General features: G+C 48.2%; 1 protein-coding gene across 2 annotated transcripts in view; it reads right to left on the minus strand.

Moving 5' to 3' along the window:
• Positions 1 to 25,175, minus strand: part of LOC137353135 (synaptosomal-associated protein 25-like) — a 312,851-nt gene that overhangs the window by 216,151 nt on the left and 71,525 nt on the right. Inside the window, exon 2 of one of the 2 annotated variants that reach the window (XM_068019167.1) lies at positions 7,860 to 7,903. The exons of the other annotated variant lie outside the window; for it this stretch is intronic. The gene's annotated coding sequence lies outside the window, so the exon portion shown is untranslated. The remainder of the gene's footprint in view (positions 1 to 7,859; positions 7,904 to 25,175) is intronic. 2 annotated transcript variants of the gene reach the window in all.

Below are 25,175 nucleotides of genomic sequence, written 5' to 3' on the forward strand. Positions count from 1 at the left end.
ATGGGTTCTACACTCACTCTGTTCACTGGAGATGTTGGTTCAGCCACACTTCAAAAGGAGCAGCTGTTTGAAATGAAAAGGCACTTCAACAAATTTAGTTAAATGAGAAGGAATTGAAGCAAGTTCCTTGAGCATTATTGGAGACTAGCATAAAACGAAGGAGCTGGTGCAAAAAATCTTTAGTGGTTTTAGCACACTGCTGTGGCATTGCTTATTGTGAGTCACAAGATGCACTGTTTTATAAAGGGAAAGAATGTTTTACCAACAGATGCACAGTTCAGCTGCTCAGGCAGAGCTGTGTGTAAGCTGTCCTGTCCCTTTAAATCACCAAGTCCAGTTGCTGTCGGTAAGCAGATCTTGAGATCATTTACAGACTGACTGCTTTTTTAACACTTAAGTTTGATGTAGAATCTTGTGACAAGATGTGATACCTTAAGAGTCGGATGCATTTCAAAACTTTTATACATGCCACAAAGTTTCCTGAGAGTCTAAAATAGGGTGCAGAAATACAAGATATTCACTAATAAATCCAATAAGGAATTCAGGAGAAACTTCTTAACTCAGGGAGTGGTGAGAACGTGGAATTGGCTCCCACGGGGAGCAGTTGAAGTGAACAGCATAGATGAATTTAAGGAGAAGCTAGATTAAAAACATGAGGGAGAAAGGAATAGAAGGATATGCTGATAGGGTGAGGTGAAATAAAATGGGAGGAGGCTTGTGTGGAGCATAAACACCAGCATAGAGCAGTTGGGCAGAATGGTCTGTTTCTGTGCCGTAACATTCTATGTAATTCCTGGGAGATGGGTCATTGGGATAAATAAAATATTTCATTGAGAAGGAAGGGAGCAACTCAGAAGCTGGCAGCAATTAAATTTAAAACAGAATGTTTCACTGTTTGATACAATATATTAAAAGGTAATTATCAGTAAAATTCCTCTGCTAAATATCATAAGAAAGTGATTTATTGCAAGAGGATCGTGAGAAAGAACTGGCTGAGTTGCTACAGGAGAACAAATTGTCCACTTGACAGCTGAGCTGCTCACGACATGGCTATGTCTAGGCAGGAACATTCAATCTGACAAACTAGAACATCATTAACCAGACCTGAACCAGGGAAAGGATATGAGGGGGAATCTCATGTTCACATTAAACTCGTGAGGCTCAAAAACCAACAGCCAAAGACAGGTCAACTTTCTTTCAATTTTTTCACGGGATGTGGACATCGCTGGCTTGGCCAGCATTTATTGCCCATCCCTAATTGCTCTTGAGAAGGTGCTGGTGAGTTAGAAACCAGTAGCCAGTGTGGTCAACAGGAGGCAGAAACCAGCAGCCAGTGGGGGGGGGTCAACAAGAGGCAGAAACCAGCAGCCAGTGGGGGCAACAGGAAGCAGAAACCAGCAGCCAGTGGGGTCAACAGGAGGCAGAAACCAGCAGCCAATGGGGGTCAACAGGAGGCAGAAACCAGCAGCCAGTGGGGTCAACAGGAGGCAGAAACCAGCAGCCAATGGGGTCAACAGGAGGCAGAAACCAGCAGCCAGTGGGGTTAATAAGCCAGAAATTAGCAGCCTATGGGGTTAAGAGGAACCCAAAACCAGTAGCCCTGAAGTCAACAGGAGTCAGAATTATTTTAATGAAAATCACACTACTGATGGAGACAATTGCGCTGGCCTGGGTAAGTGTATATATAAACAGGATTTGTCAGAAGATGTCACACCAGGACAAGCCATTTACCTTGTACAGAAACAAAGAACCTTTACAGAGAACAGCACTGTCTCTCTGATGTATGATAAACTCTGATACTGAATAGGTTGGCAAAATTTCTCTGGGTCTAAATTTGGACAAGAGGGGGCACAAGTTACAGGTGATTAAAAGAAAATGATTTCTTTTTAAAAACAGAGTCTCTGAATTTCACTGGACTTCCTGCTACTGTATCTTTGCCACAATTGTGATGGAAACCCCTTAGTAGAGTTTCTCTGCGTAAGCCATAGTAAATGGCCTCCTTCTATTCCATAAATGACTCTATGACTCTTGTGGGTTCAAGTCCCACTCCAGAGATTTGAGCACATAATCCAAGCTGACATGTCAGTGCAGTACTGAGGGAGTGCTGCACTGTTGGAGGTGCTGTCTTTCGAATCAGATGTTAAACCGAGGCCCCATCTATCCTTCTCAGGTGGACGTAAAAGATCCCACAGTATTAGTTGAAGAAGAGCAGGGCAGTTCTCCCTGGTGTCCTGGCCAATATTTATCCCTCAACCAACATCACTAAAATGAGACTATCTGGTCATTATCTCATTGTTCTTTGTGGGATCTTGGTGCTGAATTTAGTGTGGCCGCTGGGAGCGGGATTGCAGATGTTGGAGGCCAGGAAATCACTTCGGAAGCATATGCCCGGAAATCCAGCTTCATGACATCGTTTCCAGATTTAGTCAGCAACGGGAATGCACCAGGGCGGCATCACCACCCGATGCACCGGGAAAGTAATTTAAATTGTAGAATACTTACTTTGAATACATTAGCATTAAAATCATCGCAATTCAATCAGGGGCTTGGGATTAAGTGGACGACAGGGGCCCTCATGTGCCTTTGGATTCCCGACCATTAAAATCTAGCGGCACTGAGTGCCTTTGTGCCGCAGCAGGTAGGCAGCCATGTCCAGCACTGCATGGGAGATGAGGGGGGAGCTGAGACCGTTGTCGGGATACAATGTGATGCGCTCTGAAGCCGGCCGGGTGGGGGCAGGGGGGTCAGGGCCTTGTGTGGGAGTGCCGGCTGAGCAGGGTCTCAGGTGGTCAGCAAGGTGGATGCCCTGGGTTTGGGGGTGCTGTATTGAGTGACCAAATTACTGAGTGAGATGTTTGGCTGCCCATACAGCTGGATGAGAGGGTTGGCTATCAACAAGGGTAGGCACCGTGGATCATCAGGGAGTCTGCTGGGAGAAGTAGCAAAAGCACAGCTTCCAAGGCAGGGCCATCACTGCATCGACAGTGCTGTGGAGGCTCACTAGTCACCTGGCATGGGTCTCAGACACCCTGTCGTTTTGGACCCTCGTGGCATGATGCAGTGCCTTCGACAGAGGGGTGGCCAGGGGAACAGCTGCGCCTGCCTGTGAAGCTCCACAGCAATGGCAGCAGCAGTCAACCATGCCAAAAAGAGCCAACCTGCACCAGAGCATACCGGACTAGAATCAGCAACCTCCATACGTCCGAGCGACATTGTCAGCGAAGACTATGGCTCTCCAGGGAGGTTGTCAGTGACTTATGCCCCCTGCTACAAGACAAGTTATGACATATGGGATGCGGGAGTCACCCTATGCCAGTGACCCTGAAGATCACAGTAGCACTAAACATTTCGATGTCCGGATAATTCCATGGATCCACTGGGGACATGTCTGGGGTCCCACAGGCAGTAGGAGATGTTTAAGAGGCCCAGGGACTATGTGCACTACCGGACTGACCCTGACAGTGAGGCCGAGAGGGCCATTGAATTTGGGGCCACTACTGAATTTCCCAGGTGCAAGGTGTGATAGATTGCACACATGTGGCCATCAACGCTCCAATAGACGAGCCAGCCGCCTTCATCAACAGGAAGGGTTTCCATTTGATCAATGTTCAACTGGTCTGCAACCACTGAAAATGTTTCCTGCGGGTGTGTGCCCACTTCCCAGGAAGCAGCCACAACACCTACACACATCAACAGTCCCAGGTGCCAGAGCTTTTCAGGCTGCCCACTCGCCTTCAGGGATGGATTCTTGGTGACGAGGGCTATCCCTTGAAGACATGGCTACTGATTCCTGTGAGGAACCCTCGCAATGCAGAAGAGGAGAGGTACCACACCTGCCATGGCTTCACCACAGCGACCATCGAGCAGGCCATTGGGCTGCTGAAGATGAGATTCCATTGCCTGGATCGATCCGGTGGAGCCCTGCAGTATGCCCCAGTGAGGGTCTCGCATAAAGTGGTGGTCTGCCCTGCACATTCTAGCACTGCAGAGGGGTGAGGCCTTCTATGATGATGACATGACCGAGCAACACTCCTCCGCTGACAAAGAGGATGCGGAGGAGGGAGAGGAGCAAGCAGCATTGGATGGTGAACCCCTTGCACCGAAGGCAAGGCAGATTGAGCGACAGACCAAGGAGGCAAGAGACAATCTCATACTTACCCACTTCCAGCCACCATGATGGTTACTCAGAAACAAAAAGACTCACTTCAATGCATGCAGTCTGTAGCTTCCTTTGTATTCAGTGCCAAGCGCCCAGCTGAACCACACACTATGGTCCATGATGGGAGAGCCTATACAAATGAGGCCTACATTGACATCCACAAAGGGGGAAGGGGGAAGTCAGCAGCTCACGATTAATGCATGATAAAATAATCACTTTTACACAATGAAGGTTAATTGCTAGAACAAAAGAATTATACATGATGCAGCACATGTCAAATTTCAAATATCCGTGAAACCCAAGCAGCTCTGTGGTTTTCTTTATACTTTGACAAGTGCTTCCACGAGGTGTAATCCCTGCAATAGCAGCTGGGCTGGGGGCAAGATGCTGATCAGGCTGCCCATTGCCCTGTGATGACTTTGGTGGCCATCCTCTGGCTGCCTGAGGCCTAGAAGGCCCTGGCTGCCTGAGGGTTTCCTGCACTGCTGGAGTTGGGTTCACTGTCGGAGCGGCTGAGGAGCCACGGTGCACATTCAGAGCACCCTGAGGTGAGCCCCAGGTGTGGATTTCAACATCTCCTCCTCCTTTTCAAGGCTCAATTTAACCAGCTCCGCTCACCAGAGAAGGACAAGGAGCTGGAGCAGAGTCCAGGCGCCTCGTCCTTCTCTTGCCTTGTCACTGCTGTGTTGAGCTCATGACCACGGTGATGCTATGCAGATCTGTGTGCATTTGTGGGATCTGGCTCTCCAAGAGGGTCGCCAAACTGTCGATGGAGGACGTCATATGCTCACATGCCTGGGACATGGCAGCACTCATGGCATGGATGGAGATCTCCATCATCTGCTCATGGCTGCGCACAGCCTCTGGCATCTCCGACAGATGTTGCCTCTGCAACTCCAGCATGCCCTGTGCTGTTAACACCAGAGCGTTGGACCTGGCCACCCACAATCCTCCAACTGTCAGAGGCCTCGGCTGTCTCAGCCTCAGCCAGCTGCTCGGGTGCATGTGTGGTGCTCTCACCAATGTGTGACCCTGATTCTACAGCCGAGCAGAAACTCACTGAGGTGAAAGTATCTGCGTAGGTGAGTCATGGGACGGTGCATCCTCGGAATGCGCTTCCTCCTCAGAGGTTGACGGCCGTCCCGCTTCTGGTTGAGTCTCCTACAAATGCCAAACTGCATGAGAGATCACAAACGTGTGGGTTAAGCTGTGCAGACCTTGTCACGCCAACCATGCGCGATGTGGGTCTCCAAAAGTGAACTGTATGTCGATGGAAGCCAATCCTCACTCTCTTGCACGGAGTCTCCAGTCTCTCCATCTGATATGGAGCGTCCGACCTGGGTCCCTGCCAATTCTAGTGCCCCCTCCTCTGCTGTGGAGTGGGCCGAAGATCCGGGTTTCCTCCACCAGTTTGCGATGTCTCTCTCCTGTTATGGACACTCTTCTCCTGCAAGTGTAAAGAGGGTGATAGTTAGACTTCGCAGAGAGATCAACATGACAGCTCTGCTAGCGTCAGCCCCTCGTCCCCTACTGGGGTATCTTATATAGCTTGTCCTCCCATCCACACTCAGGGGAGTTAATGCAGGTGAGTTGTGGAGGAGAATGGCCTCTGGCCAAGATGCAGCATGCATCTGTCAGGATGAGGTGATGTCTAACCCCCACTGCCAGTGCAGTTGTACTGCCTCCCTTCACATGCCCCGCTTCCTCCTGCATAGTCACATACTAAAAATGAGATAGGTATGGAGCTTTCACCTTGGTTGAACGCAAGAGGTCTTTGACCCTCTTGCGGAACTGTACCCATGTCCTGGGGGGGGGTGACCCCATGGCTGCTGACCTCCTCAGTTATCTCCATCCAAGCTTGCTTGATCAGGTGAGAGGACCTCTTCTTGCCATCGCTGGGGAAGAGGACCTCCCGCATTTCCTTTGCAACCTGGAGGAGAATCTGGAGGGAGGCATCGCTGAATGGTGGGGCCACCCTGTGTTTTGCCTCTGCCATTTTTGGGGTCCGTCTCCAGGGGGGTGCTCCAGAGTCACAGCAACACCGGTCTAAGTTGTGAAGAGCTTGCAGCAAATCAGTGCAAGGCAGCAATGCAAGCGGGACTGGCGGGGGCACTTGCACTGCAGTCATCTGATGCTGTATTCAGTATCTCGCATTCCACCCTTGCAGCATGATTGGCCGGGTCCTGCGCCTCTATTATGTAAAATGGCTGCTCGTTGCATGATCACAGTGGGCCAGCCATTCACAGGACTAACGGGAATGGTGCCCACTGCCAGGTCTGCCGCTGGCACCCGTGACAGGTTCATTAAATGCAGTCCCTGGTGTGCACATATTGACTGCTGCATTTCCTACATTACAGCAATGACTCAACTTAAAATATTTCACTGGCTGTAAAACACTTTGGGACACTCTTGAGGTTCTGAATGGTGCTTAATAAATGCAAGTCTTTTTTTCTTTCCACCACAATTCTGGAAAAGTTACGATGACACAGCAGCAGAATATCAGAGGAAATGCAGGGATGGTCCTGATTTCCATCTTAAATCACTCTACCAATTCCAAGCCAAAAATCAGATTGCCCAGTCTAAAAGCAGGAGGCAGATGACCTCAATACTGACGGAATTTTCTATTCACAAATATGCGATTTTGTACGAGATACCCTCTTATAAGATGCTCTTTGCAGGGCTCCCTTAAACAGGATTACACAGAGGATAACAAATACAATTTAAGTGATTTCTAAAAGAATCTGACAAAGCAGATCCAGCTGATGTTTTGACAGCCAAATTTGAGTGGTTTTAAAATTGTCTGAAACCATGAGATTGAATTTAATGCTGTTAATTCTCCAAAAGGTATCCATTAACATTCATAATACATAGAAGGTAATGAATTTCTTTCTAAAATGTATTTTATTGCCATTGTAACTTTGATGTACTGGTGCTCTTTGAAGACGAAAGTGGTGCTGTGTGATGTAGGATAAAATGGATCATTGATGCTATGGTCTAAGGCCTGGATTCATTCACACTGGAAAGGCATACTCACGCACCTAGTGGAGCTCATAGTATCAAAAAGCAGAGCGACATCCATTGTTTCACAAAGGAATGAAGTAGCCAGTTCCTTGTTGTATAGATCAGGCCTGCTAAAATACTTCTCCAAACGTTTAAACTATTAAAGATTTTCCAACCTCTCCACTTCTGCCTGTAATTCCAAATTAAACTCATGTGACGGAGCTCAGTAACAAATTCTTCCATCTTAACAAATGCGTTAACCATTTCAAGTCATCTCAAAACCCCACTTCTTCAGCCAGGCTTTTCCTTGTGTCTCCCTTCCTGGCTCAGGTGCCATTTTCCTAACTCCTATTTGTGAAATATTTTGGAATGTTCCTTAAGGTAAAGGAGCCATAAAAATGCAAATTGTTATTGTCTTGCATAGGATGAGATAGAATTTTTCAGCACAGCAACAGGCCATTCAGTTCAACTGATCCATGTCAGTGTTGAAGCTCCACACAAGCCTCCTCCCACCTTACTACATCTTATAATTAGACAAAGGGACTTTGCATGGACATATCAGTGTATCTAGTATTGTACAGCGCTATTCAACACATTTACGCACTGACTTACATTTAACCCTTTCAAATCCAATACAGGTAGCAGAAGTACATTTTTGGACTGATAATATTAATGTAATGAGATGTTTAAAATCACTCACCGAGACAATGGGAAAACTTCAACTCCAGTTGGCGAAATTCAGTCCTAGAAAGGAAACCAAATCTGCCTTTATGAGACAAACATACAAATTAGGAGCAGGAGTAGGCCATTCAGCCCCTCGAGCCTGCTCCACCATTCAACAAAATCAGGGCTGATCTGATTACAATCTCAACTTCACATTCCCACCTACCCCCAATTATCTTTCACCCCCTTGCTTATCAAGAATCTATCTACCTCTGCCTTAAAAATATTCAAAGACTCTGCTTCCACTGCCTTTTGAGGAAGGGAGATCCGAAGACTCGTGGCCCTCAGAAAAAAAATTTCTCCTCATATACGAACATACGAATTAGGAACAGGAGTCGGCCACTCGGCCCCTATCAACAGGAAGGTAGAAAGAAGGGAAGAAGGAATTCAGGAGGCAGAGAAAGAGGTAGAAGATCAGAAAGTGGAGAATTGCTCAGAAAATGGGAAAATTACTTCCACTTTCAGAAGTTCACAACTACATTAGAAAATCATCTCCAAATATTCCCTCTGTTCTTCTCTCTCTCCATCCTACACACTCTCCATCCTACACACTCCTCCTTCTCTCTCCATCCTACACACTCTCCATCCTACACACTCCTCCTTCTCTCTCCATCCTACACACTCTCCATCCTACACACTCCTCCTTCTCTCTCCATCCTACACATTCTTCATTCTCTCCATCCTACACACTCCTCCTTCTCTCCATCCTACACACTCTTCATTCTCTCCATCTTACACACTCTTCATTCTCTCTCCATCCTACACATTCTTCACTCTCTCCATCCTACACACTCCTCCTTCTCTCTCCATTCTCTCCATCCTATACACTCCTCCTTCTCTATCCATCCTACACACTCTTCATTCTCTTCATCCTACACACTCCTCCTTCTCTCTCCATCCTACACACTCCTCATTCTCTCTCCATCCTACACACTCTTCATTCTCTCCATCCTACACACTCCTCCTTCTCTATCCATCCTACACACTCCTCATTCTCTCTCCATCCTACACACTCTTCATTCTCTCCATCCTACACACTCCTCCTCCTCTCTGCATCATTAGTATCTTCACAAAATACAAATGAAGATTAACATTTGGCCTAAAGAGGTCATTCTTCCATCCTTGTTAAGATCAAGACGTTGCAATCCCCTGCTCCAACTATTTCTTTCTCAGGACCTGAAAAATATGGAACTGTATATCTTTACTCAGTTGCACTTCCTCCCAAAACTGCAGGCTTTTAAAACCCAAGTTTGTCATCAGCTTGTTATTACTTTTTGGGTAACCATATCTTGTTTTCAAATTTGTGATGGTGTCCTGCCCTGTGAGATCCAGGTTTCCCAATTTAAAAAAGTGCTGCTGCTTATACCTGATTTTAATTGCTCCATCATTGGTGGTCGCACCTTCCGTTGCCTGGGCCCCAAGCTCTTGAATACTCTCCTTACATGTGTTGTCTTATCAACTAGTATGCAGTTCCCCATTCATGAGGTAGAAAAAGAGTGTGTAAAAAAAAAGCAAGGGAGACTTTCATTTATATAGCACCCATCACAAGCTCAAGCTATCCCAAAGCACTTAATAACTAACAACAACTTATATTTATATAGCATCTATAATGTGATAAAACGGCCCAAGACGCTTCGCAGTATCATTATAAAACAAAGTATGACACTGAGCCACAGAAGGCGATATTAGGTCAAATGACCAAAAGCTTGGTCAAAGAGGTATGTCTTAAGGAGTGTCTTAAAGGAGGAAAGCGAGGTGAAGAGGTGTAAGGAGAGTATTCAAGAGCTTGGGGCCCGGGCAACGGAAGGTGCGACCACCAATGATGGAGCAATTAAAATCAGGGATGCACAAGAGGCTAGAATTAGAGGAGTGCAGATATCTTGGCAGGTTGTGGGGCTGGAGGAAATTACAGAGATAGGGAGGGGGCGAGGACATGGGGCGGGGGGGGGGGGGGTGGAGATTTGAAAACAAGAAAGAGAATTTTAAAATCAAGCTGTTGCCTGATTGGGAAGGCAACGTCAGTCAGTGAGCACAGAGGTGATTGGGGAATGGGAACCACCGAGGTACTTTTTGAAGTGTAGTCACTCTTGTAATATAGGTAAACACAGCAGCCAATGCGCACAATAAGCTCCCGCAAAAACAATGAGGTAATCTGTTTCCGTGATGTTGGTTGAGGGATAAATATTGGCCAAGATACAGAGGAGAACTCCCTTGCGTGATATTGAAATAGTGCATGGGATCTTTTGCATCCACCTGAGAGGGCAACCATTGCCTCAGTTTAACACCCCATCCAAAAAGATGCCATCTCTGATAGTACATTATTCCTTCAGTTCTGCACTGGGAGTATCAGTCTGAACAATGTGCTCCTATCTCTGGAGTAAGGCTCAAACCTACAACCCTTTGATTCACAGGTAAGAGTGCTACCCACTGAGCCACTGCTTACACCTTATGAACATCTGTTTATATGTACAATATGCAAAATTTCAGAGCATGACGGGCCACCCTTTTTATTTTTAGTTATTTTTTCTTTGTTTATTTTATTTTAGTTTGTTTTTACTGTGCTTACCCACATTTTTTTTCATGTTTGTGCGTGCGGCCAGGGCTGTTCATTTTCTGTCAATTAACACCCTCTCTGCACTAACGCTTTGTCTTTCAGCACACCATTAATATGCCGTTTGCCTTTGTTCCATGACCTTCAGGTCAGTTATTCTTTGTGACCTTGTCCTATCAACACCTTCTCCTTTGTTATCTCTTGCCCCCCCCCCTGCTTTTTTAGATTAGATTAGAGATACAGCACTGAAACAGGCCCTTCGGCCCACCAAGTCTGTGCCGAGCTTTACTTGCTTAAAACCTGTTACATTTCTAATATTTGTCAGTTCTGATGAAGGGTCACTGACCTGAAACGTTAACTCTGCTTCTCTCTCTCCCCCAGATGCTGCCAGACCTACTGAGTATTTCCAGCATTTCTTGTTTTTATTTCAGATTTCCAGCAGCTGCAGTATTTTGCTTTTACTATTATGTTCATATGTACAGTTGGGGGTAGGGGCAGCATCACAGCCCCGTCCAATCCTGGCATCTTTCTAGCAGAGGATCAACTCAGGAGCAGGAACCATGGATATTAGCCCTCCCACGTCAGTCAGGGACAGTGAGACCAATTGTGGTGGACTAATGGGAGCCCCAGCTGAGCTCCGCTAACTGAGCGCACACCAGGGATCAACTAGAGCCTTCTATTCTGCGGGGAAATTGGCTGAATGGATGTGGAGTGCCTTGACATGTGTGACAGATTTGAACCGATAATAAAGAGACAATTCCAGGGGCCATTCATTATTAAATGCTTTTCAGAGTTAGTGACAGCAAGCTGTAAATAATTAATGTTCCATATACAGGGTCTGCTGCACAGAACAGTGCCGCTGTACATTTAAAACAGTTCTTCAACTTAATGAGTGTATCAGTCTTTTACTCTTCATAATGCCACCCCATGGGCAGGTGGAATATTCCAGGACTATTTATTATGATCAATGTGTTGTAATTAAAGTTCCAGACATCATGACGCAGGCATTAAATTCTGACAGCTAATGCACTGGGTCGGCAGAAAGCTGTGGAAAATTTCAGCAAACGATGCAGTCAATTTCTGGACCAGCTGTGGAGAATCATCAGACCCTGTCTCTCATCAATAACAGCCCCCTGATAAACACCCCTTCAAAATAGAGCACGAGCTATCCTGAATTAGATGTCATGGAATTTTATGGATCACCGATTCAAAGAACGAACACAAAAAAAAAGATAATTACTTTCTGTGTGTAAGCACCAGAATTAAATATTTTTATCAAGCATCCTCAAGTTATGTTACAACGCAAAGGATCTCTTTTCTCTGCACCATTCGCCCATGCCATCATTAGCCTGCTTCTATTTCTAATCTCACTGCACGCATCTCTCCCCATAGCTTTGTCTCTTCCTCTGCTTCAAATATTTATTCAGTTTTTCCTTAAAAGGTGTCATGGTCTCTGTCGCAAACAGGCCCTGTGGCAATGCATTCCGTGCTCCAATAACCCTCTGTGTAAAGATATTCCTCCCAACCCCTTCTTTCTCTAAAGCCAATTTTAAATTGACAATCCCTTGTCGCTGACTCCCCAACCAGAGGAAATGGTCAAAGGAAATTTGGTGCTGTGGATTTATTTGCCCAGGAATGCACAGGCTGCACAAATTCTTTCACCCTAGTGTGCAGAGAGGACAGAATGTCAAACCCATCACAAAGGGCTAGACTCAAGCTCAGATCTTAAACAGCAAAGGGCAAAATTACAATTGACTGGATTCACCAGCTGCTATATTAAAGAAAAAAGACCTATTGCGTTTCTAAAGCGCCTTTCATGACCTCAAAACATCCCAAAGCGCTTTAGAGCCAATGAAGTACTTTTGAAGTATAGTTACTGTTCTAATGTGGGAAATGCGGCAGCCAAGTTGTGCACAGTAAGCTCCCACAAACAGTAATGTGATAATGACCAGATAATTTGCTTTTTGACTTTGGCTGAGGGGTAAACATTTGCCAGGACACCAGGGAGAACTTAGGGATGTTCTGAGGATGTGAAAGATTCTATAGAATTGCAGGTTCTTCTTTCTTTATCTACAAGGGTAGGGCCTTTGGAATTGGCGTCGGTGTGCCAGATTAGAGAGGGTTACAGAGTACAAAAACAAGGATGTTATGCTGAACCTTTATAAATCACCGGTCAGGCCTCAGCTGAAGTATTGTGAAATCTTCTGGGAACCACACTTTAGGAAGGGTATCAAGACCTTAGAGAAGGTGCAGAGGAGATTTACTATAACGCTACCAGGAATGAGGGACTTCAGTTATGTGGAGAGACTGGAGAGGCTGGGATTGTCCTCCTTCGAACAGAGAAGGTTAAGGAGAGATTTAATAGAGGTGTTCAAAATGACAATGGGGCTTGATAGAATAAACAAGGAGAAACTGTTTCCACTGGCAGGAGGGTCACGAACCAGGTGACACTGATTTAAGGTAATTGGTAAAACAACCAGATGGGTAGATAAGGAGAATTTTCTTTATGCAGCGAGTCTAAAATCATTGCCTGAAAGGACAGTGGAAGTAGATTCAGAAATTGGGAATTGAATAAGGAGAAATTTGCAGGGCTATAGGGAAAGACCATGAGAATGGGATTAATTGAAAAGCTCTTTCAGAGAGCTAGCCCAAGCATGATGGGCTGAATGGCCTCTTCTGTGCTGTAAGAATCTATGATTATAAAATGGGCCCACTATTGAAAAGTGCGCACACATGGGCGTTGGGTAATAACTAGATCAGGTGCAGCCATGATACTTGATTCTTCCAGTTTGTGGATAGCCAATCTCAATTTATACATGGAAAAGGGACACTTGGAGTATGGTACCCTGGAACCATAAGCACAATAAAAGCATCAGGGAGAGGAGAAAATATAATTAGATGGGAAAACCAACCAAAAAAAGGGTTTATGAAGAGTGATAGCAGGAGCGGACAGAGAAACTATTACCAATTATGAAGCCTTTAACATCGTCCTTTGCAAGAGTGTAAACAGACAAAATCTTTCTCTGAACCATATAAGGAGATATTGGGGCAGGTGACCAAAAGCTTGATCAGAAGTTGGTTTTAAGGAGCATCTTAAAGGAGGAAAGAGAGGTAGAGAGGCAGAGAGGATTAGGGAGGGAATTCCAGAGTTTAGGGCCCAAACAGCTGAAGGCACAGCCGCCAATGGTGGAGCGATGAAAATTGGGAGATGTGCAAAAGGCCAAAATTGGAAAAGCGCAGAGACTCAGAGGGTGTGGGACTGGAGGAGAAAGGAAGGGGTGACAGCATGGAGGTATTTGAACACAAAGATTAGAATTTAAATTTGAGCAGAGACAGATGCATCTGGATAATATAAAGCAGGTTAATAGTAAATTAATCAGCATAAAATGATACCAACTGTGGCTCGGCAAAGTGCAATCATTGACATTACCATGAAATCATCAGTGGAACATAGGATGAAGCATCCCTTGAGCTTGTTCTGCCACTCAACCAGAACATTCCTGATCTGTATCTTACATCCAGCTACCCGCCTTGGTTCCACATCCATTAATACCTGTATTTGACAAAAAATCCATCAATCTCAGTTTCCAAACATTCAATTGACCCCAACCTCAACAGCTTTTTGGAGGGACGGAGGTGAAGATTTCAACTACCCTTTGTGTGTAACCTTTCTGACATCAACTGACATTCCTGAATGACCTGGCTCTAATTTTAAGGTTATGTCTCCCTGTTCTAGATCATTCCCCACCAGAGAAAAGAACGGATGGAATCTTGCCACTTTTTTTTTCGGACGTCGGAACCATTCCTGCATTTGGCAGCCTACACACACGGTTAGGGGGACTTCCGGCAGGCGTGCAATTAACAACCTGCCTCCGGGCTCGCCATCTAATAAGGGATGGCGGATGGGCCATTGAGTCGGCAGCGGGCCCGAGTGTGCTAGATTTAAAGGGTCGCAGGCAGCCTTCACCATGGCTGCATTGAGAGAACTGAAGTGGCTTTTTCAGCAGAGACCTGTGCAGAACATGGATGCAAGACGGGAAAGGACTGCACCCCATTTCACGGACATTTCCCTAGCGGTTATATTGTAGGCGGTGAGGGCAAGGAGACAAGTGCTGTTCCTGGAGGACGGGAGAAGGAGGCCTTCTAGGATGACAAAGCAGGCATGGCTGGAGGTCACTGAGGAGGTCAGCAGCAAAGGTGTTGTCATCAGGACCTGGATACAGTGCAGGAAGCATTTCAATGACCTCTTGAGGGCTGGCAAGGTGAGCGCCCTGCAATTATCAGCAGGCAGGCATGACTCTCTCACCTCCTCTACACAGGAAGGCAGAAAGGAACACATTCTGCATCAACACAGAGTAATATCTCACAGGGACTCTTTGTCACCTTTCATAAATGCAGACAGCCCTAATATGATGACCTTGCACAACCCATTCAACAGTGAGGTTCAGCAAATGTCACTGTGCCTTATGATGCTCACACTGCATTCCTCATATTCCTAGCTCACTTCTTTTTCTCATTGCAGAAGAGAACGTATAACTCCCGGGAGAGTAGCGAGTGGAGTTCCCTGATGCCAATGGAGAAGACGGCCCTGGACATTGTCAGGGTGGCAACAGAGGAGAGATGGGGAGGTGCAGCAAAGAGTGGGTGAAAGCATCATGTATTAATCATGCAGTTGGATCAGAGCAGCTTTTTCAGTGGTGTTTTTGTCTCCATAAGTGACCAATTCAAGTTCAGTGAAATGTGATGGTATGAAGGCATGAGCACATGGGTGCCTCACTAACTGAGATCTTCTCTCGCCCACAGGGCAGTGACGGAGACGCAGGTGCAGCAGCACGTGGAGGCGCCACAGACCTCAGAGGAAGGTCAGCACTGTCACATAGGTCACGTGCATCCTCCATCAGTGCAGAGACACTCACCTCGGTGGGGCGTCAGTCACGGATGGAATGGGTGGCACAAGGTGAGCAGCACATCACATGTGAGCAGGAGCAGGTGATGGAGGCAGTGGCAGCAATGGGCTGTCCCAATCGGTGGACAGAGATGCTGAGCCTCGGGGTGGGGGTGCGGGTTCGTAGTGTCATATACGAAGTGGGCACTTGTGGAGCAGCAAAGGGAGATGTGTGACCATCTGTCAGAGTTTCCTGAGGCTGAGCACACCCTTAGCCAGAAGATGAAGGTGTCCATCCTTGCCATGAGTGACGCAATGTTTAGGCATATGAGTAGATCTCCTCCATTGAAGGAGTGGCCAACCTTATGGACAGTTATATGCAGCAGGCCAACGAGTGGATGCAGGACTGGTGCAGTGGCCTCCAAATGATGTCTGCAACCTTTAGCAGCTTGTATCAGTCGGTTGCCTCAGACATGCATGGAGATGCAACCAGTTGCTCTCCAGCTCCTGGTTAGCAGGGATGTGCAGCTGGGCCTTTATTGCAAAGAAACCATTTGTTTTGGATAACTGGTAAGTGTCAGGCATTTTTAGTGCAATTTTTAGACGTTGAGAGTGCAGTGTAGGAAGCCCCACACTTACCAGGAGGAGGGCATCGCGAGCTTCCAGAATCACAGAACCATTACAGCACAGAAGGAGGCCATTCGGCCCATCGTGTCTGCATCGGCTCTCCGAAAGAGCAATTTAATACCATTCCACTGCCTTCTCCCTGTAACCCTGCACATTCTTTCTTTTCATATAACACTCTCACTTCCTTTTGAATGCTTCAATTGAACCTGCCTCCAACACAGTCTCAGGTAGTACAATCCAGACCTTAACCACTCTCTGTGTGAAAAAGTTTTTCGTCATGTCACTTTTGCTTCTCTTACAAATTACTTTAAATCTGTGCCCTCTCGTCCTCAATCCTTTCATGAGTGAGAACAGTTTCTCTCTATCTACTCTGTCCAGAACCTTCATGATTTTGAATACCTCGATCAAATCTCTTCTCAGCCTTCTCTTCTCTAAGGAAAATAGTCCTAACTTCTCCAATCTATCTTCATAGCTGAAGTTCCTCATCCCTGGAAACATTCTCATGAATCTTTTCTGTACTCTCTCCAATGCCCTCCCATCTTTCCTGAAGTGCAGTGCCCAGCAATACTCCAGCTGAGGCCGAACTCGTGTCTTATACAAGTTCAACATAACCTTCTTGCTCTTGTACCCTATTAATAAAGCACAAGATACTGTATGCTCTATTAATCGCTCTCTCAACCTGTCCTGCCACCTTCAATGACTTATGCACATATACACCCAGGTCCCTCTGCTCCTGCACCCTCTTTAGAATTGTACCCTTTATTCTATATTGTCTCTCCATGTTCTTCCTACCAAAATGAATCACTTCACACTTCTCTGCATTGAACTTCATCTGCCACCTGTCTGCCCATTCCACCAACTTATATATGTCCTTTTGAAGTTCTACACTATCCTCCTTACAGCTTACAATGCTTCCCAGTTTCGGATCATTTGCAAACTTTGAAATTGTACCCTGTACACCAAGGTCTAGGTCATTAATATATATCAGGAAAAACAAGGGTCCCAACACTGATCCCTGGGGAACTCCACTACAAACCTTCCTCCCGCCTGAAAAACATCCATTAATCACTACTCTTTATTTCCTGTCACATAGCCAACTCCGTATCCATGTTGCTACCGTCCCTTTTATTCCAAGAGCTACAGGTTTGCTCACGAGTCTGTTGTGTGGCACTGTATCAAACGCCTTTTGAAAATCCATGTACACCTGCATTGCCCTCATAAACCCTCTCAGCTACCTCCTCAAAGAGTTAGTTAAACATAATTTTCCCTTAAGAAATCCATGCTGGCTTTCTTTAATTAAATTTAATTTAATTGGCATGTTGTTGCTGGGCACAGGGATCAAAGGGACCTCTGGCCAAACGTCATCTTCCTCCAACTCCTCTGAGGATGCTAAGCGGTCATCACCATCCTCCGGTACCTGTTCCACTCCTCTCTGTAGTGTCAACTTGTGCACAGCGCAGCACACCCCTATACATGAGACCCTCGTAGGGCCGTATTGGAGGACGCCCCCAGAGAAGTCAAGGCACCGGAACTGCATTTTCAACAAGGAAATGGCCTGCTGAATGGGTGCCCTGGTCAACAAATGGCTCTGTGGTGGGGCTCCGCACAGGTGTCATCAGCCATGTCTTCACCGGATATCCCTCGTCACCCAGGAGCCATCCACGGAGGCTGCCCAGTGGCCTGAAGAGTTGAGGCACCTGAGACTGTGTATGAATGTGTCATGGCAGCTGCCTGGAAATAGTGCACACGCTCGCAGGATTCTTTTGCGGTGGTCACACACCAGCTGCACGTTGAAGGAGTGGACTCCCTTCCTATTTACAAATACACCTGGATGGTCTGACGGAGACTTGATGTGTACAGTCTATCACACCTGAGGGAAACCTGGCATGGACGCAAAGCCGACAGCACCCTGGACCTGACTGGCAGCATCCCGTTTGGAATCTGATGTAGTCCACTGCCCTCACATACAGGCCACTCATCGCCTGTGTGATGCAGTTATGAGCAGCTGATGGCGAGATCCTGCAGATTTCAGCAGCCAATCCCTGGGAAAATCTGGACTCAAAGAGATTCAGTGCCACTGTCACCTTGATCGCTATGGGCAATGAGTGCCCATTCACTCCTTCTGCCCTCAGATCCTCCCCCAAAGGCTGCAGAGGTCTGCGACCAGCTGCCGTGACAGTCGCAGCTTTTGGAGGCAATGCTGCTCCGAGGGATCCAGGAAGCTGACCCTTGGCCTGTACACGCTGTGCAGGGAGTAGCGCCTTCTTCTATCTCCCGGCACTTGGCCAACCCCTCTGTGCCGTCCGGCTGCATGTGGATGTATCACTTGCTGCAGCTGCTGCTCCTCCTCCTCCTGTCGATACCTGCGGCTGCTGCGGTGGGTCTTGTGGCTGCTTGACCTCGGAATAGGTGGAACCCCTGTCCCTGAGGAGCCTCAAATACACAGGAGCTGTAGCCTTGTTGAATTGGCAGATTATGCTTCGGTAATTTCTTTGTGGCCAACGCTATCAGTAGCAGCAGTCTCAATGAACTACTCCTTTAATGGAAAGCCTCTGCCTACGGCTGACCTCAGCCTTGCTACTCTTTCCCTTTATAGTAGTGAGTGTCAGTATCAAGCCGCAATGACTTCCCACTGTACACTCGCCTCCTCGGAGTTAACGAGTTCCAGAACGGCACAGATCCCATGCTCTGCTGGTCAAAATGCAACTGCCCTGGGAAAATGGCTGGTAATTGACTCATTTAACAAGTTGAATTGGCTTCCTGCCAGACACGTTGCCAACAGTGTCCACAAGCCACCCCTGGAAAAGTGGAAGGAGGCAGGAACACGTTGGAAAAATGGCCCGCTGCCTTTTCTCCCAATTTTCCTGGCACCCCCACCCACCCTGCAGCCGCCCCCCAACCTCCATGATGGACCTGGGAAAATCCACCCCCCCCCCCCCCAAAGTCTCTATCTACTCTATCAACACCTTTTATCATTTAAAACACGTCAATTGGAACATCCTTTAATCTGCTATGTTTGAGGGAACACAAAGCTAGTCTATGCAAACTGTCCTCATAATTTAACCCTTTTAGCCCAGGTATCAGTGATCCAGTACAGATAGCTGTACTTGGAATGAAACTTAATATCATCAAACCTGCAAACATTGACATGATTAATACAAGCATGGGAGATTTTAATATAATAGCACTAATGATTCCATAATTTGATGGATTCTTCCGTGGGAGGACGGTATTGGATTTCAGCACTGCAGGTTGAACTGCAGTTCTGAGGCTGGATGAACGCAGCAGGGATTTTCATTACACAGTGATCCGATTAGCTCTGCTGCATTGCGCTTTTTAAAATGAAATTTTAAAAATAAAGAAGGAGATTTCTGGCATCAATTACAATGTTTGGTAATCTGTTGGTTCTGAAAGGTTTACCTTGTGTGAAGTTGAAAATGAGCTAGAACATAGAACATTACAGTACAGGCCCTTCGGCCCTCGATGTTGCGCCGACCTGTGAAACCATCTGACCTACGCTATTCCATTTTCATCCATATGTCTATCCAATGACCACTTAAATGCCCTTAAAGTTGGCGAGTCTACTACTGTTGCAGGCAGGGCGTTCCACGCCCCTACTACTCTCTGAGTAAAGAAACTACCTCTGACATCTGTCCTATATCTATCACCCCTCAATTTAAAGCTATGTCCCCTCGTGTTTGCCATCACCATCCGGGGAAATAGACGCTCACTATCCACCCTATCTAACCCTCTGATTATCTTGTATGTCTCTATTAAGTCACCTCTCCTCCTCCTTCTCTCCAACGAAAACAACCTGAAGTCCCTCAGCCTTTGCTCGTAAGACCTTCCCTCCATACCAGGCAACATCCTAGTAAATCTCCTCTGCACCCTTTCCAAAGCTTCCACATTCTTCCTATAATGCGGTGACCAGAACTGCACGCAATACTCCAGGTGCGGCCGCACCAGAGTTTTGTACAGCTGCAGCATGACCTCGTGGCTCCGAAACTCGATCCCCCTACTAATAAAAGCTAACACACCGATGCTGGGGTGTGGTGACCCTCTTCATTTCAGATTCAGAAAGGTCATTGTTCCGAACCCCACTCCAGGACACAGTCTATACTCAGTGAAGTGCTGAGGGACTGCCGCACAGTTTGGGCTGAGTTTGGTCATCCTGCCACCCGGACCGGGGCAGGAACCAGAAATGGGGACCGTTACTGATTGTCAGGTGAATGGTTGCCCCACCGCGATCATCGATCATGCAGCAGGGGCGGGAGGCAAGGTGACGAATATGGTGGCAGATGACCCTGGAGCAGGTGCTGGCGCCATATTTAAAGGCCTGCCAGCTCTGCATTCAGGCCTGCCTGGTTTAAAAAGAGTGCCTGCAAGTGTACCCTTTGCTGCCCCAGGACTCCTTTGGTTGCCTGATAGTCAAGGAGCTGCACCTGAGCCTGCAGCGACCATGGCTGAAGAAAGACACCGGGCGGGCCCACAGGCTGCAAGTGAAAGGCGGGTGGTCCTCTGCCCCAGCAATGGCAAAAAGAGGTCCTCCTGCCTGACCAAGCAAGCCTGGACAGAATCGCTGAGGAGGTTAGCAGCTGTGGGGTTACCCTGCCGGACATGGATTCACTGCCGCAAGAGGGTCAAAGGCCTCCTTCGTTCCGCCAACGTGGTGGCTCCTTACCTCTCTCCTTTTTAGGGATAGCATGAAGCTACACAGGAGGAAGCAGGTCATGGGGAGGGAGGCAACACAAAAGCGCGGGCAAAGGGGATTAAGCATCACCTCACCCTGACAGATCCACGGCTGCATCTTAGGCACAGGCTACCCTCTTTCACAGCTCACCCCCATTAACTCCCCTGAGATAAAGGTCTGCTCAGGTCAGGAAAAATGACCCGACCGATCCACAGCGGACCCGAGCCCGACCTGACCCGACTCCCTCCAATTTCGCCCCGCACCCAACCCAACCCCGGCCCCGACTTGACCCAACCCGAGCCCGACCCGACCATCTCTTGACTTACTTTCCGACTAGGAACCTCCAGGAAGCTGCAGCGCGCGCGTGATGAAATCATAGTGATGTCACTCGCTCACTGCGCGGACTCAGTTTTGTCCCGGACTCCCAGCTCAGGAAAATTTTCTTATTTCTAATACTTACCGGCAAAGCACTTACCGTGTGTGTCCGGCCCAACCCGGACCCGGCCTGACCCGACCCCAACCCAAAAGGCAGACCCGGAAGAGGGGCCCGACCCGACCCGACCCGAACCCAACACATGTCGTAGGGTCCCATCAGGTTCAGGTCGGGTAGCAGGCCTTTACCCTGAGGGCTGACAGGAGGATGAGCTATATAGGATACCCCAGTAGGACGCATGGGGCTGCCACTAGCACAACAGTCATGTTCTCTCTGCGAAGTATGACTATCTTCCTCTTTCCGCTTGCAGGACAAGAGGGCCCAAAACATCAAGGACTGGCGGAGGCATCCCAGACATCAGGCCTCACTCTACAGCTGAGGAGGAGGCACTTGAACTAGCGGGGACCCAGGGCGGCCCATCGTTAGTGGATGGTGAGACTGGACTGTCCACGCAAGACACTGTGGATTGACTTCCATTGGCGTACAGATCACTTCTGGCAATGCCCAAAAGGCATGGTTGGCAGATAGAGATTCGTTCATCCTAACCCACACAAGTTTGTGTTCTCTCATGCAGGTCGCGCTTTTTGCAGGAAACCCCAATGGAAGGGGGACAAAATTCCATCTCTGAGGAGGATCAGCACCATCCCATGACTCGCCTGCACCTTCCACCAGTGCAGATACTTTCACCTCGGTGGGTTTCTGCTCGGCTGCAGAATCAGGGTCACAAGCTGGTGAGAGCACCACACACGGGCCCGAGCAGCTGGCCGAGGCTGAGACAGCCAAGGCCTCTGACCGTCGGAGGATTGTGGGTGGCCAGGCCCAAGCTGTGCCCCAGGATGATGACGAGCCTCTGGTGTCAACAGCACAGGGCATGCTGGGGTTGCAGAGAGAGGTAAGGGAACATCTGGTGGAGATGCCAGAGGCAACGCGCAGTCATGAGCTGATGATGGAGGAATCCATCCATGCTAAATCCCAGGTATGTGAGCGTATGGCTTCCTCCGTCGAGAGATTTGTGACCCTCACGGAGAGCCAGATCCCACAGATGCGCGCAGACCTGCACACTAGCAGCTTGGCTACGAGCTCAACGCATCAGTGGAAAGGCAAGAAGAGCACAAGGCGGCCTGGAGTCTTCTCCTGCTCCTCGTCCTTCTCTTGTGAGCAGGGAGGTTCAAGTGAGCCTTGAGAGGGAGGAGGAGTGATTATCCTCCACAGCTGGGGCTTCCCTCAGTGCACTCTGAGTGTGGACAGCAGCTCTTCAGTCCCTCCACCAGTGAGCCCAGCTCCAGCAGCTGCTTCACCTGAGGAGAGACCCACACCAGTGCAGGAAACCCTCATATAGCCGGGGCCTTCCAGGCCTCAGGCAGCCAGAGGACACCCATCAATGGCCAAGGGGCAGCCTGATCAGCAGCCTGTCTCCAGACCAGCTGCTGTCATGGGGATCACATCTCATAGGAGCAGTCGCACGCATTTTAAAAAGCCACCTAAACAGACGAGGATTCACAGGCGTCTTCCATCTTAAATGCAATGATTAATATAAAGTTATTTCATTCAAGTAATTAATGATCATGTGCAACAGTCATTATTCCATGCCTTCATGAGCTGCTGACTTCACCCTTCCCCCTTAGTGCAATGCCATTGTAGCCACAGCCTCATTAACAGTTGATCTCCCATGGGCACTAGCACGGTTTGCAAGTCAGCGAACACAAATGGAAAGGAGGCAACAGTCTACATTTATTGAGGCGAGTCTTTATTGTTTTCTCTGAGTGGACATCAGGGAGGTTGTCTCTTGCCTCCTTAGCACGTCGCTCAATCTGTCTAACTTCTGTTGCAACGGCTTCAACATCCAGTGCTGCTTCTCCTCTCCCTCCTCTGTTTCCTCTTCATCAGTGGACGGGTGTCGCTTAGGTATCTCATCATGTAAGACCTCCGTCCTCTGCAGTATTAGATTGTGCAGAGCACAGCAGACCATAATGATGTGCGAGACTCTCGCTGGGTCATACTACAGGGCTCCACTGGATCAATCGATCCAGGTAATGGAATCTCATCTTCAGCAGCCCAATGGCCTACTCGATGGCCACTCAGGAGCCTTGGCAGGTGATGTACCTCTTCCCTGCTGCATTGCGAGGGTTCCTCACAGACATTGTGTAGCCATGTCTTCAATGGGTAGCCCTTGTCCCTGAGGATCCAGTCCTGAAGGCAAGTGGGGGGAACTAAAAAGCTGTGGCACCCGGGACTGTTGAAGTATGTAGGCATCGTGGCTGCTTCCCGGGAAGTGGGCACACACCTGCAGGAAACATTTTCGGTGGTTAATTGAATGGGAGCCCTTCATGTTGAAGGCAGCTCGCTGGTCCATGGGAGACTTGATGGCCACATGTGTACAATCTATCACACATTGCATTCGGGGGAATCCAGCGATTGCCCTCTTGGCCCGACTGTCTTGGTCGATCCGGTAGCGCACACAGTCACTGGCCCTCTTAAACAGGGCATTGGTCACCTTGATGCAGCAGTGGCCTGTTGCCTTGGAGATGCCACACACATCCTCGGTGAATCTTTGAAAAGATCCAGATGTGTAAAAGTTCAGAGCCATTGTGATCTTCAGGGCCACTGGCATAGGGTGACCCCCAAATCCCATAGGCTGCAAATCATCCTGCAGCAGGGCGCATAAGTCGGTGACGGCCTCCCTGGAGAACCGTAGCCTTCGCTGATAATGCCGCTCGGACATCTGGAAGTAGCTGATCTGAGTCTGGTACACTCTCTGGCAGTGGTAAGCCCTTCGTGGTCAAGCTGTTGCTCTAGTCGTGGAGCTTTACGGACAGGCGCAGCTGTCTCCTGGCCTTCCCTCCGTCGGAGACGCCGCATCACACCACAAGGGTCCAAAAAAAGACAGGACGTATGAAACCCATGCCAGGTGCCCAGTGGGCCTACAGAAAACTGTTGATGCAGAGAAGACTCTGTTTTGGCAACTGAGCTTTTGAGACTTCTCCCAGTGGATTCCCTGATGGCCCTCAGTGCCCACACTTGCTGATAGCCGGCCCTCTCATCCAGCAATATGGGTAACAAAACATCTCACACAACAGTTTGGTCACCCAATACAGCCACCCAAACTTAGGCCCTCCCCCCACCCTTGCAGAGCAACTGAGACCCTGAACCCCTATCAGAGACCCCGGACCCGTAAACCCCCTGTCAGATACCTTGGACACGGAGATCCCCATCAGAGACCCCAAAACTTAGAAACCCACTGTCAGAGACCCCGAGACCCGGATACACCCTGCCAGAGGCCCCGTAATCCAGAACGCCCTGTCAGAGACTATAACACCCGGAAATCCCAGTCAGAGACCCCGAGACCTGGAAATCCCTGTCAGAGACCCCAAGACTCAGAACTAGCACCCCCCCCAGCCCCCCCACATCAGAGACCCTGCAATGCGGAAACTCCTAAGACCTGACCCCCACCTCCCCCCCGCCCCCTTGTCGAGCACAAAGCAACACAGTCCAACAGCGGCCTCCACAACCCCCTCTTCCCTTATGCAGCACGGTTCACGACTGCCTCCCCGTCACACCACTGAAGCCTCATGCCTCAGTGCCGCCAGCTCTTTACGGTCGTAAACCCGAAGGCACATGAGTACCACCCGCCATCCACTAAATCACAAGGACACAATGAAATTGAGGTGGATTAGATGCAAATTCAATACAATCATCTGCTCAGCAATTGAAATGAAATTCCAGTCGCGTCGGGGCGGCAATGACGTCTTGGTGCTTTCCCGCCTCTGACATAATCCCAAACCGATGTCACGACACCAGATTTTCAGGCGACGGTTCCAATGGGATTCTCCATCCCCCTACGCCAGTATTCCTGCTTTAAATGGACACATTAAATTCTGCCCTTTGAATGAAACAATAAACCACAGCCTCATCTACCTGTTCAGGTGGACACGGAAGATCCCATAGTCCTATCTGAAGAAGAGCAGAGGATTTTCCGTGCTGTCCATTTACCCTTCAACTAATTCCACCAAAACACAACATTTGCAATTTTCCATATTTGCTGTTGGTGGGGTCTTGCTGTGTGGAAATTGACTCCAATGTAACAGTCACTACACTGCATTCAATTCA

Source organism: Heterodontus francisci, chromosome 40, assembly GCF_036365525.1.
Source record: "Heterodontus francisci isolate sHetFra1 chromosome 40, sHetFra1.hap1, whole genome shotgun sequence".
NCBI classification, from domain to species: domain Eukaryota; kingdom Metazoa; phylum Chordata; class Chondrichthyes; order Heterodontiformes; family Heterodontidae; genus Heterodontus; species Heterodontus francisci.